This window comes from Vicugna pacos, chromosome 8, assembly GCF_048564905.1.
Source record: "Vicugna pacos chromosome 8, VicPac4, whole genome shotgun sequence".
NCBI lineage: Eukaryota > Metazoa > Chordata > Mammalia > Artiodactyla > Camelidae > Vicugna > Vicugna pacos.
Window position 1 is genome coordinate 7,548,956 of NC_132994.1, and position 21,853 is coordinate 7,570,808.

The 21,853-nt window shown below is 37.4% G+C and overlaps 1 protein-coding gene across 1 annotated transcript in view; it reads left to right on the forward strand.

Annotated features, from left to right (window-relative positions):
• The window catches only part of EYS (eyes shut homolog), a 1,174,088-nt gene that overhangs the window by 830,019 nt on the left and 322,216 nt on the right, over window positions 1–21,853 (forward strand). The gene's annotated exons all lie outside the window — the stretch shown is intronic.

Sequence of the window (21,853 nt, forward strand, 5' to 3'; positions counted from 1 at the left end):
GGCAAGGACAGGAAGATATTTATAACTGTGCATTTGAGATTGTAGTTTTTCCAATGTCCTCCTTCTGTGCAGGAAAGATGCCATCTCATTCTTCACAGAACCACAAAAGTAGAAATTTTTAGATCCTGAGTTTTGGACTGGTATCTTTAGGCATCATCACACTACCTTCTGGTTTTCAAACCAACATGTCCATGGGCAAGGGTCAGAGCAGAAGGAAATCTTCTTGTCCTGATGGTTAGGAAATACTGAGCATAGCCATGGCTTTCTTTATTGGGTGATGAATACTGATAAATTAGAAGCAACAGGAACAATATAACTTTTATGAAAAAGTATTAAAAATCAAAAGAAAACAAAAATCATCTTGAAAAGGGAAGGAGAGCCTCTAAAACGCAATCTACTATAAGATCCAGGGAAAATGTTATATTAAATCAAATGCTAAAAGTTATAAAATAGAATAATACTGTCATAAGGAAAGAACAGGCTGGCTTAAAAAGACAAGAAGATGAGATGTAAAGTCAACAAGTTGAAATGAAAAGGAATCTAGATGAGATCAGAAAGGGTTATAATTAAACTAAAATTGCTTGAGTTTGAGTAAATTAGATTTACTGAAGAAAGTTCATGATTTGAGAAGATCCAATCAGTACGGGAAAACCCTCAGAAATGACCCCAAAATAAAAACCTAAAAAAAAAAAAAGAAGGAAAGAAATTATGAGATGATTGTAACAGTTTAAATTTATTGAGCAACTACCCTGTGCCAGCTTCTTTTTTAATAGTACAGACTACTTTTTTAATCTCCACAAAAATTTCATGATGTTTGTACTATCATTTACTATCATTACTTTACAGATAGAAAACTGAGGCAAAAGGAGTTTATGGAAGCCACAAAATGCTGCACAACTTGTAACTAGGCAAGCTAGAATTTAAAACAGGTCAGTCTGACTCCAGAAACCATGGTCTTAGCACCAATGTAATAATGTTGTTCCTTTTTCCCTAAAGACTGATGGCATTAAAAAGAGAACTTTCTGATGCTGAAAAATCTTGTGTAAGCAGATCAAAAGAGTTCACCAGATTCTTGAAAATTTAATGAAAAGAAAGTCCTACTAGGTAAGTCTTAGAAATTCATATGGAAGGGAGAAGTTTAGAATGCAATAAGAATCCAGGTAGGAAATAAAACAAAAGGAAACAAAAAGTGGTTACCTTCAAAATAACAAAAGTAGTATATGCCTTAGAGTTTTTCTCTCCAACGTTAAACGCCAAAAGAAAACCCAAACAAATTGAGGGGGAGCAAAACTTAAGGCATTGAGGGGAAAATGTCAAAAATAGCTGGAAAATTTTCATTCATGTATTAATGAAATAGAAATATAATCTTAAAAAGTAAATATATAAAACACATAAAAATGCTGAAAGAGACTGGGAGTTCAAAATTTGTAGATTCTTACAGGCATATGTAGAATAGATAAACAAGATTATACTATATAGCACAGGGAAATATACACAAGATCTTGTGGTAGCTCACAGCAAAAAAAAAAGTGACAATGAATATATGTATGTTCATGTATAACTGAAAAATAGTGCTCTACACTGGAATTTGATACAACATTGTAAAATGACTATAACTCAATAAAAAAAGTTTAAAAAAAAATGCTGAGAGATGTGTGCCCATGAACGAAAAAGGAGGATTTCAAAGGAACAGTGTTAATGCTTGTTTCAACATAAAATATACTGTAAAAATTATTAAAATAAATGTAAATGACAAAAATCATATGAAAATAAACATATACAACAGGAAAATAACTAAAAATAACTGAATAATATTTAGGATTCCAAAGCACAGATCACATTTACAAATACTAGGAAATAAAACGGGAGATGAAATGGGTCCTGTGTGTGGGTGTTGGGTTGGGGTTGAGGGAAAGCAGTAAATTTGCTTATTCTGTAAAGAAAGAAATGGTATAATCCAAAATCACTTTTGAAATACGTGCAAACATTTTATGTAAATTGTTAATAAGCTCAATGTCACAATGACATTGAGAATGTCATCTCACCTAAATGAGATGTATACAGGTAATTCAGAACAGTCTAATAGCAGGCATATATTTATACCATTAAGAGGCCCAATGAGAAAATCATGACAGGGTCATCTTAATAGATACTAAAACAGTGTTGTTCTTACCACTAATATCCTTTTAATTAAACCTCCTAGAAAAACAGAATGAAAGATACTTAATGATTAAGACCATATTTTAAGTAAACAGAGAACATCATAGTCAGTGATAAAATGCTAATGAGATAAAAAATGTGTTACTGAGATGAGAAGATAAACTCTGTTTCCATTACCATTTACCATTGTTGTGAAAGTTCTGGTCAATGAAATAAAACAAAAGCATAAATAAGAGGTATAAATGGTAAAGTAAACTTATTTACAGTGACCACATCTTAGGTTAAACATATCAACTTGAAATCTATAAGATTTAATAAAGAATTTTCTCAATAGTGATGTCCCAAAAAAATCCACAAAGTAATTTTATATATTATTTCTAATTAATTAAAGGATATTGTAGAAAAGGTGATCTCTTTGACCAGAGAACAAAAAACACACAATCCTAGGAATAACCTCAAGAGCATGGAAAAACCTATCTGAAAAAAACTGATAAGATATTGCTAATAGTTGTACAAAGACCTGAATAAACCAAGGGAAAATAGGTGAGGAAATTCAATAAATTTCCTTTTTGAAGTATTCTGTGTCTCCATTGATAGTCTCTTTTAGTTCCTTCAGTGCACTGATCACTCCCCTTTTGCAGCCATGATCTAGTTGACTATCGAAGTCTATTTCATTGATCATTCTTTCAGGGGATTTCTCTTGTTCTTTTAATTGGGAATGGTTGCTCTGCTTCTTCATTTTACTTATAGCTCTCTGGCTCTATGGATCTAGGAGTATCAGTCATCCACTGTTGTCTTGAAGGGTTGTTTTATTTTTTATTTGTTTTTCTTTAAAGTGGGAGCATTCCTGTGTAGACTGTACATCTAATAGTTTTGTTGCGATGGCTGTTCTTAGTGTGGGTGGTTGCCACGTCTTCCTTGTGTGAGTGTCGGCTGTTATCCCTTTGGTTGGGGGTGTGGTTGGGGTTGTGATCAGAGCCTGCTTTGAGTGTTGTCATTGCGCAGGGGCCAGGTCTGCTCCCCTGTTGCTGGAATAGAGGCTTCTAGACCTGTTTCTGAGCTGTGGTGTGTGGTAGGCAGGGTTGGAGCGCTTCAACTAGGAAGAAGATTAGGCAGGACATGTGCCCTGTGTGGTGCTGTCTGTCACTTGTTATGCAGGCTTTCAAAGTACTCTCTGTTGATGCTGCCTTCGTCCCCACCTTAGCCGCGGGAATGTTGGCCACCTGCTCTAGTGCCCCCCAGGCTCTTAGCCCCAGGAGCCACCAGCGCAGATCCACAATGTCAGGTGCTAGGACCCACCGTAGCAAGCGTGCAGTCATACGCTGGAATCCGTGGTGCCTCACAGGGTCAGCGCATACGGTCCAGCACGCAGGCCTGTTGTAAATACCAGTACTCACCCCACTGTGAGTCAGAACTCCGCTCACTGCCTGTTAGCCCCAGAGGTGCAGGTCCACAAAGGGTCCAGAGAGAGCAAATCCGCCTTCTCTGCCTGGAGCTGTAAACAAATCTCAGTCAGGCCCGTGAAGCTGCAGGGCCCCCGGGTGTGGGTTCAGCTTTCAGCCCTGCCTCTGAGCAGCAGTGATGGCTATGACCAAGCCCCACCTTTCTTCTCACAAGAACACACCAGCAGTGGATCCAAGCAGAGAAAGCAACTATGGCGTGGCTGCATCCCACCTGCACCCCCATGCACACCAAGCATGGTGCTTTTTTATGGGGGCCCCAGGCTGCTCTGTTCCATGCCCACCCCCAGCCAGGGCTCACACGGCCCTCCAGCCCCTGAGGCTGCCTCTGTCCAGTGGGGCCCAGCCCTCTGCTTGGGCTCCTCACCGATCTCCAGCAGCCAGTCCTGGCCCATCCCTACCAGCTCGCCTCTAGTGCCGTGCATGGCAGGGACCCTCAGTGTCAGTGTCCCTTAGTTCTGTCTGCCAAGTGGTTGCCACTTTTTCTCCCTGGAGGCTTGGAAGCTCTGCTCCTGCCCCCACTGACCTCCCGGCTGGAAAGGGGGCATCCCAGTGTGAGGGTGCCTTTCTTCCTGTGCCTCTCCTTCCCTTCAGGACTGGTCTTGCACACTTTTTTTTTCTATTTTTCTCTCTATCCTTATCAGATTTTGTAAGAATCCTCCTATATTTTGAAGCCAGAGACTGAACTGACAGAGTTCAGTCAGTGTTCTGTGCGATTCAGTGGGTTCACAGATGTAATTCTTGATGTATTTGTGGGAGAGGGTGAACTTGAGTCTCTCTACTCCACCATCTTGGCTCAACCCAGCCACCTGGAAGAATCACTTTTATTTGTTACACAAAATGCTGTTACCATAAGTGCAGGCAAAGTCTGGGCCCAAATGACTCAGAGTATTGATCTGACTGAATTCCATCCAGGTAGTCGGCTGACGGAAGTACCAATATGGTATATGTATCCATGTGGCCATATGTTGAGTGTTGAGTTAGTTGCCAATGGGCATGTGATATGGCCCGAGGATGTATAGGTTAACGGTGAAAGGCTTAAACTCACAAATAGTTAACCGTAATGAGCTCATATGTAAAAACACTCCAGGATGTGAGCAACCTAGAATCTCTGAGACGTTCTCTCACTGATTTTCTAAGTTGATCTGTACACCCCTTACTGCTGTGATCTTGAAGTAAATGCTGTTACACTCTTTTTCCTAATTGTGCTGACTTAGAAAAATGACCACAGGACAACATTCATATTCTCCCATCTGGCATAATGTTGCTGTTCAGAGCTGTTTGATCTTTAAATTATATAACCCTGGATTCAAGAGTCTCATTTTTTCTGTTTGTAGTCATTTATCCACCTTATCTTCTGGATGAGCACAATAAAGCATTAATCCTTTCTGCACTTGCATTCAACAGTGTGGAAATTTCTGTGACACATTTTCTCTCCAATTAGCAACCGGTTGATTTTAGCGTCATTCTCATTAGGTCAGCCTCCTGAGGGGCTCAGTCTCCAACTGCTTCGGTGTTCTGAAGCCGACTCCTGCAGGAGGTGTGCGATGGAGTCGACTGACTTTACAACAAATTGACTTGTAATCCCTGAAAATTAAAAGCCTGGAATGGACAGTCGATTTCATACCATACCAGCAGACTGTCAAATCCTCGCTTATTCTCAAATACAGCATTTGAATCCAATTCCTGCTGTAGAGGAAAAGATGGGGAAGATTGATTGGAGGAAGGAATGCATACACAGAGCTTCTTAGCTGCAGTCCTAAGCTACACGTCATTCTGCAACCTAAGGTTACTGATGGGCTTCCAGTGGTTAGGGGTCATGTCAAGATTCAGTTCCAATTTGAAGAGGGTAAGATGACAGTTTCAAAAGTGACACTGTACTGAGCTTCCTGTGAATTCCAAATTTTCTCCTGATCCCTTTGACATAACAGAATCAGAATCATTCTAGTTACCAATTAAGTAAGGTCTTGGGGAAACACATGTAGAGTTTTCTCTGCTGTCACAACATAAAACTGGAGAAATGATAGTTGTTGCCATTGTCATTCACACAATTCATTGCAAACCTGGGGTGGGTGTGAACATCACTGGACAGGAATTATACCAGGTAGTAAATTACGTGTCACTTCTTAACTTAGACTTGGGGAAAGGACAGAGCACAGATAATTCTATTCAAAGAACTAAAAACTATTGTACCTACTAGCGCATGTTCTTTGCTTCATGCTGGAGATACAAAGGCACATAAGTAATGGAACCTGCCTTTCTACTTATAGTTTAGAAAGAGAAGCAGATACAAAGGGATAATTCCAGTATCACATGACATGCGCTACAGGGACACAGAGGAGGGGATTCGGATCAGCTTTAAAACTGAGGCTAAGCTGATCCTTGAAGAAGAAATAAGGACAAATAAATAAAAATGGATAAAAAGGGAGTTACATTTTATAGACATATAAGAGAAACAATCCTGCTAGGAAGCAATTATCAATTACTTAATAAAGAAAAGAAGAAATTGTGCATGTAGGGATTTTTGAAAGCATCAGAGATCATAGATCTGAAGCTGTATGGATGGACCTATGGAAAGTTATAGGGAGGAAATTCTTGGGAAAACTGCTCCCATAGAGCAAAGGCAGAGAGAAAGATTGTTGGATATGTTTGCAATGTGATTAATAAATAAGTTTTGTTAGAGCAGAGAAGAGAATGCAAAAAATGGTTTGGTGTCAATTACCTTTCTGGATATTTTTATATTTTATGTCATTAAATAAAACAACTTACAACCTGTATTGTATTATCTATATATGAGAGATTAAAAAGTTGAGGTGCGGATATAAAGCCAAGGCAACCAGTGGACACAGACTCCATTTTGGATTTTGCACTTTTAAAAGTAACACCTGGCCATTTAAACTTCATCATACTTGATTCTCTAGGAAATTAAGGATATTCACTGAGCATTTGAAAGCAGAGGAAGTTCTTGCCCTGTTTTAAAAATTAAATTGATGAACCTTTGTTTTATCAGGTGGAAGGAAAACTGAAGTTTGTAAGAATAGTTAAGAAAGTATTTCAATAGTTCAAATTCAAAGAGATTTAAGCCTAAATGGCAGATAAGATTGAGTCTGGAGAGAAATGAGGAAAAGAAAGACAAGACAAAGATAACTTAAAGGTTTTCACTTTCAATAAATGGGAACCAAGAGTTAGCTCTGAAAGAAAAAAAAGTATTTTCTTGAAAGACAAGAGATTTTGTGTGTTGACCAGATGTCAGATAGGAAATGAGCGTCAAGGGACAAGATGTGACACTGAAGTTCTAGAGAGTCGAGGAAGAGGACATAGAATCAGGAATTTCCAGCTGAAAAACAGGTTCATTTCTCAGTCCTTTCTCAGATGCAGCCATCTGCATGGCTCTCATGATTGTGATCTCTCTGGCCCTGTTAGGCACATGCATCAAGGCAGAATTGATTGTCAAGTCCAGAAATGGTGGGTTATGTTCCCAAATTGCCTCTATTCCTTTATTCTGATATTTACTGATGGTAAATCTAATTACTGCTGCTGCTATTGGTGACTGTGGGCTCCTCCGGAGATGATCATCACAAGGGCTCCTTAATGACTTTGCCACAGGGCAGGTGAACCCCAGCCACTACTCAGGATGGTTACATGGCGGGGGTGGGGGGTCCCATTGTCTTCTGCTGCTTTGTCTTTTTCCCTTTGCAGCTTAGCAATAAAAAGAGAACTGGTGGGGTGGAAGGAGATTGGAGCCAAATCCACAGGAGGCTCTTCAGTGAAATATGAAGCATGAGCTTTTCAGCAGAAGTGGCTCCACAAAGCCGTTCCCTGTGACTTTGACCCAGTCAACACGACACACTTAGCCCTGTGCCGCAGACCAGCCATGTGAGAAAGTTCCTCAAAGCACATACATTTTAGCATGAGTAGATTTTCACTTTTTAATTGTTTGTGATTGACTGCCGTGAAGACTTAAATCACACATATCCCAAACTTGTGAAGGACAAATGAGGTATGTAGTGGAAAACCATAAAACTGAAAACATTTGCAAAAGCTGAGTGGACTTAATATACTGATAAATATACTTTCAAATGCTAAATGTATATACTTCTTTATCAAGATTGGATATAAAGATAATATTCATGACACTTAGAAAAGTATTTTGGATTATACTGTTTATAATAAATGACTCTATTGTATTTTGATACAATAAAAATTAAAAGCATATCCACTATTGAATCAGTAACTCTTGTAGTAACACATAGGAATACATAAAATATGAATTTTTACTAATTATCTGGGAGATTACTGAGCTTTTTTTATTACGTTGTATTTATTAATCAAGGTCCTCCAGAGAGGCAGAACCAACAGGACATACAGAGAGTGTGATATATGAGATTTATTATGGAAACTGGGTCAAGCGATGATGAGTCTGAGATAGTCAGGATCTGGTGTCCACAAATGGGGAACCAGGAAAGCCCATGCTATAATCCAGTCTGAGTCCCAAGGCCTGAGACGGGGCATACACGTGTAAGTCCGGGAGTCTGAAGGCCTGAGAACCCGGAGCTCCAATGTCCAAGGTGCAGAGAAGGTGGACATCCTAGCTCAAGAAAAGAGAGAGAAGCTCTGCCCCTCTTCCACCATTTTGTCCCACTGGGGCCCTCGACAGATTGGACGATGTTGGCCACACTGAGGAGGGCGGATCTTCTTTACTCGGCTTACTGATCTGAATGTTACTGTCTCCTGAAAGAACCCTTAGTCCATTCAAGCTGCTATAAAAAAAATTATTACAGGCCAGGTCGCCTATAAACAAGACATTGATTCCTCACGGTGCTGGAGGCTGGAAGGTCCAGGACCACGGCACCAACAGGTTCTATGTTTAGGGAGTGAGGTCTTCGTGATTTGTAGATGACTTCCTCTTCACTGTGTCCTCACATGATGGCAGGGGCCCGGGAAGGCTGTGAAGCATCTTCAATAAAGGCAGGAATTTCATTTGAGAGGGCACCACCCTCACGCCCTAATCACCTCCCAAGACTCCTCCCCCTCACAGCCTTGGGGGCCAGTATTTCAATATATGAAGTGGGGGCAGGGACACAAAAGACCATAGTACAACCTAGAAACCTGTTAGAGGAAGAAATGAAGTCACAAAGTATAAAATTTTCATGATAAATTTGCATAATGGACAACCCTACCACCAAAGTGCCTGAATTGCTATATTCTGTACCTGAGGAAATGTTTTATAAAGATATTTGCCCCAAGACAAACACACGCACATACATACCATGAACACACACATACACAACTGGTGTTAAAGTAGTATGGATGAATTAACTCATAATAGATTAGACAACTTTCTTTGAGGTCCAACAGTTGAATTAAAACAGCAATAACTTTTCCTTACTATATACATGATGATGTTTATTTAATTAAATTAGAAAAAATCAAAATGTCATGAATAATTTTTATAAGGCCACCAATAATCAAAAAGAATAAGGTACATTAATTTGCATTATTAAACATTTTGCTCACAGTAACTCATTTGTACAATGATTTTTGGTTTTCTGTTTGGTAGAACTATTAGTAAAAAATTAAATAACAGCAAGAAAACTAGACAGAAGCAGAAAAGAAGATGATGATAACAGACTAACTGGTTAAGTTGTCACTTCAGTTGAGGAAGTTTCTAGTGAGAATCTGAGCATTGAATCACTTCAGAAATTCTTTTCTCTTCCCCCAGGTTTAGATTTTGGAAAGAGTAGATCTCACTTTTTCTCTTAACTGTCATACCTCCTACTCACAGCATAATTCATGACTGGCTGATTTTTGCTTCAGCTGTCTCTACCGAAACTGCTGTCATCACGGTCAACAATGATGGCTTAAATGCTAAAAATAAGTGGACACATTTCAAACCTCAGTTCCTTCGGCTTCTCCCTAGCACTCACACCTCCTTATCTTCACAACGCTTCATGCTTGATTTTCCACCTAGTCCTCTCCCCGCATTACTCTTACCTTTATATTGTTTTTATTTTTCCTGTCTTGGTCAAGTTATCATTTCCATCCAATTCCCCTAAAATCTGATATTCTTCAAAATTTGCCCTTAGCCCTGCTTCCTTTTACTTCCTATGTGAGGTTTCATACATTTGCGTACCTTCAATCAGGTCTGCAAGGTCATTGACAGGGGTGTTAGTCAGGGTCCAAATAAGAAATAGATGCACAACGTGTTACAAGGATCAAGCAGGATTCACTTCCTAGGCAGCAATAATGCAGGGGTGGGTGGGTGGGGTGTGATAAAGCCTCAAGGAATTGTGCAGGATCCTCAAGCAAGCAGTCAACAACTGTTACCAGAGTTGTCCTTGGGCCCAAAGGGACAAGAGATGGGGAGAACACGGAGGACCAGCTTGAGGTGACATCAGAGGCAGGTCTGCAGAATTTAAAACTATCCTAACCTCAGTCTCCTGCTGCCCTCCGGACTCCCGCTAGGGTCCCCATTGGGCCAAAGAAATCAAAAGCTGGAGAGCATCAGAGCCCCACTGAGGTAGTTGAATAGAAGGGTTTCCTGGACAAAGACCTTGGTGAGCAGCCCAGAGAGTTTGCTCTGGAAGAGCGAACTGAAGCATCCATCTGGTAGAGCCTGTGGTGCAGACTGAACACAGGATGTGCCTTCTTGGTGTGTTGCTACTTTTTAACCACACAGACAGGCACCAAACACACACACACACTGTTTTCCAAACCAGCGTGTCTTGCAAAATGTGATCAATCTTTTTCAATAATGGGAAAATAGTTTGAGATCATGGACCGAATGATGCAAAAGGGGCTTACGGGTATAAGAAGAACGCCAGATAATTGTTTAATCAGGGTCTCCCAAGAGCAGAGCCAGGAGCAGCCACCAATTGCTAAAATCTGGCTTTCGTGCACCAGATTTCCTAGAAAACAGAATCTGAATTACAAGTTTATGTGGAGTTCAGTCCCTGGAATGAGGGGTGAGGGGGCGTGGAGCAGAGAGGAATGAGAATGGGATGGGCAGGAAGGGGTGTGTTACCAAGGGGACCGCAACTTCAAGACAGTTATGGCTGGTTGCTCAGTCCTGCAGGACAGCTTAAAAGAGGCAGGTCTGCCTCTGTGTAGACATGACACCATCTACCCTGGAGGGACCACACACACACACACACACACACACATACACACACATTCTGTAGCTGCCTCCATGACAAACCACATGCAGTTCTCACATGCTGTCTCTTTCCTTTGGGACCTTAAATGCCCCTTGATGGGGCTCTGAATGCCCCCCACCAGCACCAAAAACTTCCTTCCCACTCTCCTCTGGAGAATGCCATCCAGCCTTTTAAGACTCAGCTGTAAACCCTGTGAGGAAGCCTTTCCTGATAGTCGCTGCCCTATTATCTTCCCATAGCACCTATCCACAATCTTGTCATTTGCATGTGTCCCCTCTTGTCCCCTGCCACAAGTGTAAAAATTTGAAAAATTTTAATTCGAGGTTCAGACTATTTGAGTTCCAATCCATTTCTCCCATATATTTGCCTGTGACCTTGAGCAAGTTTATTAAGTGTATATCTCTATTTCACCTATAAATTGATGAAAATGCAAATGGTCACATTCTCGGATTCTTGTGACAATCGAATTATGTTAGCACCTTTGAAACACAGAGAGCAGGGCAAGGTTTACAGTTAGCGTTCGGTGCATCATACGGTTTTGCATTTGTCTATTTTTCTCAACCCCATAAAACTGAAAGGTCATAAAAAGGAGGACATAGGTTCTACTGATCACTATGTCATCTTATGTAGTGAGTTTCTGGTGCACAGTGAGAACTCTATATAAGTCCTTTTAGGCTGAATAAATAAACAAATGGATGAAGCACAGTGGATTCTGAAATGATGGGCATGCCTTCTCTCCTGGCCTGTCTTCATTTTTAAAATTCTGGCTGGCAATGTCTAGATCCAGATTCCTTAATGGAGTCCTTTCCATGAAACAAATACTCTGGGGCTCCTATGAACCCGGGATAGCTCCTCTCTCCTTGTAAGGCTACAAGACGAATTTGCCTTGTCTTTGCTGGTGCACACATTCTTAATGTCGAGAGAAGATCCTGGCTTTAATCAATGACACTTTGATTGCTGGCTTGTCTTTTTCTAATTTGGATGCACTTTCCAGGTAGTAAGGAACCACACATTTTTAATCCTGGCTAATAATTTAGAATATTCTTCTTCCCTGTAAGTTTTATGTTAATGTGGGAGTATTCCAGAGCAGTATCTCTCCATAATAGAGGAAATACATTAAATTTAATTAATATAATAACTTCCCATTTGACATAAAATGTTTACTAAAAATGCTGTGTATTTATGTATTTCTTATTCTCCATAGTGGAAAGATATTCAAACATCAATGATTTCTAAATCTAAATGTGGCCATTGAGTAAAAATATGCCCTTAGCCAAAGATACTCTTTTTATAAATATGTCATTTTCAATTCAATTTGCTCTTAAAAATGTAGATAATATCAACATTAAAATATGAACTTGTATATTTCTGTAAGGATCCATGGTTTAGAGTTCAGTTTCCATAATCCATTACATATTATATTTTAAAATGATTTGCTTCTTTTCATGTCATGTCTCAGAATATATCTATGGATTAGGAGATTTATAAAGTCAAAAAATACATCTTTATAAATGACTATATGTCAAAACTATGTGATGTACTGACACTTAAGTGAGTAAATAATAAAGTTGCTTTAAGGTTTTAAGTCCTAAAAAGGGAGATAATCATAGAAAAACAATTAAGTGTTCTGTGGTACCATTATACAAAAATAACATGAAGCATTTTCTAAAGACTGCAAACTCTTCACACATATCCAAGTATACTCTCACTTAGAATCAATGGAAAATACAAAAACACAAAGACACACACATATACACATTCACTTGCTGCATTCATGTATACCAGTGCTGAAAAACAATAAAAGCTTCCTTTAACAGACATGCATTTTGAAAAATTCCTGGAAAATTAAAGAAACAAAATTAGGGGTAATGTGGGAGCTGAAAAAACATTCCAACTATAGGACAGAAAATAGATTAAAGTAGAGAAAAGATTTTAAATAAATTACTAAAATGCCAAAATAATGAGAAAAATCCTTACAGCACTGCTCCCCCCACCCCTGCCACCAAAAAGAAAGAAGGAAGAAAGAAAAAATAAAGGGAAGAGAAAACAAAATGATCCCCAAGGAAATGTTCGTGACTATGGCCTTCAGTGAGCAGGAAAACATCCTTCCCCCAGTGTGTATAGTATTATATAATACGTAATACACAGATAACACATATACATATATGTAGTACATAATAATTATGCATTAAACCACCACAGTGAACTAGCCCAATGTGGACAGTGGGGGCCCAAATCTGTGTAACATTCACTTATTCAAAATATCATTGAGCAATGAGTTGATTCCAGGTGTGTCACAGATGTGACATCTCCTGGTTATTCAAAAATCTTAAAAAAAAATATGTAAATTTTACAATGTTTCCACATTGAACTTGTCCTCATGAGATGTGCAAAGCAAACACAAGTCCTCTTTAGGGACATGTCTTACACTCAGGCCTCCGATTTTTCTCACAGGTAAAGTTTCAGAGATTATAAACCTACAGTGATAAACGACAAGACCTTTGAAGAGAAATAAAAAGCAACCTGAGAGGGGAGTTAGCAGAAAAAAAGAGCAGGTGACTTGGATCTGCAAAGACCGGAGATTATTACCAGACACAAAATTAAAAACTCAGTGGTTGATTTCTTAAGAAATAAAGGAGGGAAAAGAAAGCACATGTAAGGAAAAAGGCACCCTGAAAACTGAGTAGAGGGTTCTAAAACATAAGCAAATAGAACTTCAAAAGTAAAAACACAGTAATTTAAATTTTAAAAATGGACAAGTGAAACAGCAATTAGAGATGTAACGAGAATTAATGAGCAGCGTGAAATATCTGAAGAAATTTCTATGAATTGAGAAAGGGAGATGCAAAAAGAGCTGAGAATATGGAGCTGAGCAAATGTTTTAGCAGGATAATGTAGAGTAAATGAGAGTGAGTTGTCATTTTTCCAGAGTAGATAAAAATCTAAGTTTTTCAGATAGAAAGCTCCCTGCAAAAAAAAAAAAAAAAACTAAACTAGATGAAGAAAATAATTAACACAGCACAGTGAAAAACCACTGGCAAGCAAAGATCAAGAGAACTTCCTAACAGGATCTGGAGAAGAAAGACAAGCTTCCTACTAAAAGAGAGTTGGAACTTAATGCTCAACAGGAACAACAGAAAACATGACAAAATGCTCAGAAAGACAAAGGAATCTCATTTAAAAAGACATAAAATAGATAAATATCTGTCACATATAATTATCTCCTATAAATTAAGAAGCAAAAACAAATAACCTGAAAAAGTAAGGAAAGTACATATTCCTGTGATTTTAAAATACATAAAATGTAAATGGCAAATAATATGTTAAAAAACTGTTATAGAGGTTAAAACAAAGTGAGATCATTAATTCTCATGATTCTCATGTATTAGGTATATAACCAATTAAATGAATAATATTTCATTTTGATATTTAATTTTAATGATAATAGTTCATGACATTCAATCAATATTTAATTTTGGTGAGGGACTGAGGAAATTAGTAATCCAAAACTATTTAGGGAGCTTCATTTTGTACAGGGTTTTATGACCTATTTATCAAGATATAACTTTGGCATATTTATTTGACCTAACAATTTCACTTCTAGATATTTATTCCTCAAGTATACTCAAGAGTTCACAAGATATACAATGAATTCACTGCAGTATTTATAATTTGAAAAATTATATTAAAAATACACTGATTAATGTTTTTCAATAAGTAAATGATTAAGTACATTTACACTTAGAACTTCTCTCATTAAAATGCCTAAGCTTTATCTACGTGTGATGACAATAAAAGGTCCCTGAGATATTTTGTAAACGAAGGTGAATAAAAATGCAAGTCTTTTTTATAGTTTTATTTAATAACAATATTTATAACACGATTTCCATGACAGATGCTGGATTCACCAAGCTGATTTTTCTGCCTTCCTGGGAACATGGCTAGATGATTTTTCCCATGTTCTCTTGCAGTGGGTTTGGCCACCTGACCAAGTTCCAGCCAATGGAGTGGAATGGAGTCGGATTTTCCACGCTCCATCTTTCCCTCCTTATTTCTCCTGATTGGTGTCTGGGTGTTTGCATGTGACATTGAAGGCAACCTCAGAAACCACATGCCCGTGTCACCTGAGTTCCTGAGTCACCGAACATCACTGAAATGATTGCAGGGAACAGATCCCCTGCTTCCACCTTTGCTGATTAACTTTGTATGAACGAGAAATAAGGTTGGTGTTGCTAGGTTACTGAGATTTCAATGTGTATCTATCAAAGGAGTGAGCGTTATCCTTACAGATACAATTTCACTTGTTTAAACCCAATAAAGAAAACTAAAATATATTTCTATATAATCTGAATATGCATTTGTACAAAATGGAACACACAGTAACTGACTCAGGTATGGCGTGGCATCAGGCTGGAGGAGGGTGTGAATGAGGGCTCTCAGCTCTTGTCCTTCTATAACATTAGTTATTTGGTATCATTTCTTTAGGTATGTGTGTAGTGTTGATGAAACTAATTACAATAACTCTGGAATTGTGTCCGAAGGAATTAAGGGATATTTTAAGGTACAAATGATCTTCAGGGGACTCCTAGCATGTGACAGGCATGGCACGTAATACTGAAAGAAGTTACACTAGAACATACATGGGACAAACATTAAGGCATTGGAGGCAGATAAAGCTAAAAGGTAAGATGGAACCAAATCACAGAAGAATCTAATATTTTCAATTTAGAATAATCGTTGGCATGGGAGTAATAAGAAGAACAAAAGCAGTAAGTAGGATGGATTAGAAAAAATAGGAACTAAGGTCAAAGACACTGAAAAAGAAATATAACATAGAAGTGACAAAAGTTAGAGAAGCTATTTGTTAATTTGTTTTAAAGGAAGAATAGAATTTGAGATATGGAAGGCAAGAAAAAAAAAAGAAAGAAAGGAGAAATCCAGGATCTCTGATGGTTTTAGATTTCCAGATAGGTAGAAAACATTCGTCTCAATCCCATCCAGCTTTGTGCTCTGGAATCAGAATTTGCATGTTCTCTGTGATCAAGAGCAACTTTGAGTAGGGCTGGCATGAGAAGAGAGAATCCGAATTTATCCAGGAGAGTACAGCTTTTCAAAAATATCCACTCTGAAGACTGAGAAACCGTGGTATGGAATGCCCTGGTGGACAGGTGTTACCTAACACACAATGATGCTGTGAACATTAATCACGTGAGAATAACTGTGGTCTCAAGAGCCCTATCTATGCGTATGTCAGAGCTAAAGAACAGAAGATTGTGAGAATGCATTCTTTTAGTGATCAAAATCAGGACAATGTGAAAACAAGACCTATTAAAATTATCCTATTATGTTAATAGCGAATTAACTTACTTGTCTTAAAATGTTAAATTTTGTTGCATGAATTATTAGGATAGAATTCTTATTCGATTGCATAATGTTATATTTTTTAAAAAGGAGTAACACTTGGGATTATGTTTGTTCAGACTGATTTTTCCATGTATAATTTGCTGGTTTGATACCTAATTCTCATTTTGAATGACAAATAATATTTTTACAGGGACTAACAGTAATTTTACATATTTCCTCTTTGAATATAATCATGCCAATTAAATACGTTTTAAACAGCAAACACTTTTCTGGGTTACTTTGCTTTCAGATAAAATTAATTCTTTTCAAAGTTATTAGATCAAATTGAAACAACATAAATTTTAGAGCTGGTAGAGAATGATGAGAATTTAAAGTTCTGAAGCCTTGTTTCAGTGTGGCTGTACTTGATATTAAAAGCTCTATTTGGTATTACAATAGGTGCATGAGTTTGAGAATTAAAGCAAAAGTTAAATTCTTCTCCAGATTTCTTCCTATCAACCACCACTAAAACATCACTAAGTGTTCTTAGTTACCTTGCCTGGGAGTCAAGCTCTTGATCACTTGAAAACTCTACAGAAATAAGCAGAGATGTAGATATAGGCGTATTAAATACAAGTGTATGAAGTTTGACAATACGTAAGTAGAGAAATGGGTGCTTAGAAAGATTGAATAAACAGTAACAACCTTTTCAGTTCATTACTCTCAAGGGGAGGACTGCTTCCCTGGTCTGCTCACGGAGACCCCAGGAGAAAGTGACAAATACTAGTTAAGCTAGTTCAGAAAACTACTTTAAAAAAGACTTTAAAAAGACTACAAAGAGAGTCATTGAGGAAAATGAAGCCACATTTCAGAATAAATCAGTATAATTTACTTGAGACTTAATGTAAATAATATATATATTGTACCCATAAAAATTAAATGCACATAACACTTGTAAGAATATATGATTCAATGAGGATGTGGTGAAATTGGAACTCCCATATACTGCCGGAAGGAAAGTAAAACTGCAACTTCTTCAGATGATATTTTGGCTGTTGCTCAAAATATTCAACATTGAGTATATGTTCCAGCAGTTCTATCCCGGGTATATGCCCAAGAGAATCCAGACAGAAACTTGAACATGAATGTTCATAGCAGCACTGTTCATAATATTCAAAAGTGAAAACAGCCCCCAAATGACCATCAACTAACAAATAGAGAAATAAAATGGCAGTAATAAAAGGGAATAAAGCTCTATTACGTGTAAAAACTTGGATGAACCTTGAAAACATTATGAGAAGTGAAAAAGCCCCATAACAAAAGATCACATATTACATGATTCCCTCTATATGATGTCCTAAATGGACAATTCTGTACAGACAGAAAGTAGGCTGAGGGTGGGAGGTAAGGAGTGACTGCTAATGGACATGGGGTGCCTTTTTGGGGTGACATAAGATAACACTGTGATGATGTTTGCACAACTCAGGATCTACTAAAAATTATTGAATTTTTCACTTTAAGTGGGTGCACTCTAGTCTGTAAATTATATACCAATATAGCTATTAAAATGAATTTATGATCCAAATCATAGGGGAAAAAACCTGAAAGAGTTTAAATCTATTACTTCCACACTGAAAGAATCCGTGATGTATATCCAAACAATATCTCACTCTGCAGTTTTTAAAGGAAACTCAAGAACTGTACTTACTGACAGGGAAATCTGCTAAGAATAATTTTTAGGTGAAAAAATAAAGCGTAGAATATTCTACTCATATTTGAGTAGGTGAAAAGGCAAAGCAGGATACAGCACGTGTGTTTGTATTATCTTTCTCATTTTTGTAAAAAATATGTATCTATAGATAATATGTGTATGGCAGGTCTTTCGATGCCTAGATTATAACACATTTATTTTACTGCTTTTAAAAATCTAATTGCAGTGACTTTGAAAACATTGCTTTCCCTTCACTATTAATAGCCACAAACTCAAGGTTTCTCTAGCTCGGTTATCTTCCTTTCTTTTTAACACTTCATCCTAATGCTGAAGATTCTCCTTCTCTGCTCGTGAAGCAAGGCTTCTGGGATTTCCACGTGTGAGCAAGCCCACTCCTCCTTCTAAGAAACTGAGGCCAGACTAGTGTCTCTAACAAGAAGCAAAACCCTCAGGCTGCACGGATGTGATGGCCTGCTGCCTGCCCGGCGGGAGTCGGTGGGGCCCCTGGGAGACGGGGGACGAGAAGTGGAGTGTCCTCTCCTCCCCTAAGAGCATGGCCCGCCGCCCCTCTGATTAGAAACCACCGTCACATCAATATGTCTTCCTCCAAGAATCAGGCTCCGTTTTGAATAAAAGTAGCATATCTTATTTATTCATTCATTCAGAAACAATCCTTGGAAACTCACTACTTATTATAACAGTGACTGTACCCCTGTTCAGAGTTACCCACCAGGCAATCAAGCATATTCTTCACGCTTATTATTTTGGACTGAAAGTAAATCAAGTCTTTAGTAAAGAAAGGCAAAGAAGTTCAACCTTTTACGATGTTGTTCATTTAGGAAACAACTTTGAAACCCCTGAGACTTAATTTAGTTCTAAGCTCTCATAATTCATAATAATTCATAATTTTTAGAGTTAAAAGTAACTCTATAACTTTAGTGGTCCTTTTAACATTGCTAATTATTATTAATATGACAATCATCTGTGTTTAGTAAATGTCTATGTTTACTTTATATTTTTAACCTTCTATGTAAAAATAAGTTAATATTTAACAAGCAGATTAAAATTTTGTTTCTTTTTAAATATACAGATAAATTCAATAAATTTTAATTATTTTAATTCCAAATTCTAAAATAGGCAAATTCATGGCATAATTTATAACCAATGAAAAAATACTGAAAGGCAAACACTATTAATAATATATCAGACAAAAAATTTGATCCTTATAACAAAGAATGTATCTGGTTAATGCTGTTTTCAACACTTGATTTATGATCCTGACATTTTAATTGATGGATCAATTGATAGTAATTATTTTTGTGTAATCAGTTAGCAACTGAAATGTACAACACATTGATTTTTTTCTCAGGTGAGACAGGGATTCCCTGAGCAGATAGAGTAGGAGAAAGAGTGATGACATTTAATTCACTGATTGACTGACGGCTCTTGCCCCTGAAGTGCTTAGTCATGACCGCCCCCTTTTGCGCATGTCCTTACCCATGATACACACAGAAAAGCCACGAGGGGGTGGATGCTAAACTGCAATGACAAATTTATTCCTGAGAAAAATATGATTGACTGTGTTTCACGAAATCCATGGCAAGAATTAAATAAAATGGTGAAATCATCCAGAAACACTAAAACTAAAAATTAAATTGGAATATGAAATGCTTAGTAGTAAATTCCATGTCATTCAAATTAACATTGTCATTTAACTTGACGGAAGCTACTTTAAAGGAAAAAACATATTATGAGTACAAAAAGGGAGAACTATGCTAATCTAATGAAATAAAACCAGAGAAAGTTGATTATAAAATTGCATTAAAATTATTAGAATATATCTCATCTATAATACTAAAAAGCTATGGACTGGAGTTATGAAATTGACCCCAAAGATAACCAAATTATTTTTACTTGCTACTTTTCTTGTTAGCAGTATGATACATTGCATGTTTACAAAAATGATTCAAATTCATTTATAAAATATTTATCAGAGAGTCTAGTTGGGGTTCTGCACTGTTGTTAGGGATAAGATGATGGAAAGATTAGAAGTGATCTATCTGTCACAGAGATTGCAGTCCAGAGGAGAGAGAAGAGAAGCAGGCTTAACAACCATAAAATTAAAAATATGGTTATGTCAACCTAAAAAATAACACACACTGTAGGAGCTGTGAGGTGAGATTTCCGTGTCTTACTGAGAACTATAGCCAGGGAGAACAGCCTCTCAGATAGCACTGAGAAAGTATTCCCAGGAGGTAAGGAAAGAGGCAGGATATACATGAATTTTTTTGTTGGAAAAAAATACATACGCTCAAATATCAGATTATTGTTAGTCACAAAGAACAGAGATCTCAAGTTAATGATTTTAATGTTTTTCTATGCATAGGAAGATGCAAGAGTGTGGGGTCATTGAAAATCTTCCCTAGATATGCATCTTAATTGTCTAGGGCCCAGTATTCAGAGCACAGAATGTTTCCTGTTTTTCTCCATCTTGAATTCCCTGCAGGGTGCAGGGTCGGTGGGCAACAGCAGTGACTAATGACATAATCCTTGAAGAACTGGAATGGCAAGGACTTTTTTTTTTTTCACTTTACATTTACAAACTATGTTAAACCCCATAGAGAAGAATTTCAGGTTGTAAAAGGATTGTACAACAAAAGACCTGACCTGCTCATTAACATTATTTTGGTAAAATGTTTTTACCAATTATCTATTTCACTTTCTTCAGCTTTTTATTCCAGTAAGTTGACATACACATACAGAGTAGACAAAAATAACTAAGCCACTAAAGTCATTCAGACGATATCTTTGAACTGACTTCTTTTAGCAAGATTTTGTCTTTATGGCAATGTACAAAGTAAAGATTTACTCGGATAATTGAGTCGTTGATGATTTTTTATTGCAGCAGGATTTCTTACACTTGAAAGATGATTCTCTTAATGATTCTATGAAGGGAAAACTTCAAAAGCACTGCTTCCCAAAGAGTACGCAAGACATTAATTCGACAAATATTTATAAAATGCTTATTATGAAGAGGGAATTCTGCTAAAATGAGGAATCAATGTGTGGTAGAGGGTGGAAAAAGTAATGATCAGTGTACACACAACCTAGTAGGAGTAGCTGTACATAAAGTAATAACTTTACTACAAGCAGGTGGGAAGTCTTCCAGCAGTGCAATGACATGCCATGGAATTTTAGAGATGACAGAAACATCAATTTCATCTTGGTGGCCTAGGAGCAACCAAGAAGGCTCCATTGAGGAAGTAATACAGATCTTGACTTGGCACTCTAGATGAAAGTTAGATAGGAATGCAGGAACAACAATGCATAGAAAGTGGTTTGAACAAACCTGCAAAATTTGGAAAACCCAGATCTTTAAGGAATAGTCATCTCATTTGATTTAAGAGAAGTTAAGGTACTGATTAGAAATCATGATTAAATAGGCTGGAAAGCCAGTGAGGAATTTGATTATCAAGAGCTTTAAACTTAAAAAAAAAGAGGGATTTCAATTTAATTCAATGGGAATTAATTTTTGTTCATTGTTCTTTAGGGAAGAAAAAAATTAAACCAGTAGTAAAATTTGTGAAAAAAATTAGGGAATCATTTGTAGCATTTCTAAAGTACCCCTTGGATAACTCCTAGAAATCAATGCAAGTCACTTTGATGAATATGTATCTAAGCAATCAACCTAGAAGTAGTTCAAGTTCAAGCAGCTTTACCACTAAAATGTAACATAGCATAACTTCCTCATCTTAGGCTCACAAGGTTTAGAATAGCCGAAGTAGAACTATGTTGAGCCCAGAGTTGAACTATTTTACTTTAAAGAACTGACTGTTAAGTTTATGAAGATTTCTTACTACTCTGAAGAAATAAATTTAGTTTCTCAGAACCCGATAGATTGACTCTATGATTCACCCAGGGTCATTATTTCCAACACTTATAAATCACACAATTATAAATCAACATGACAATTCTATTTGCCTTAGTTGAACCTTGGATGACTGTTGTTTTTTTCCCTTCTT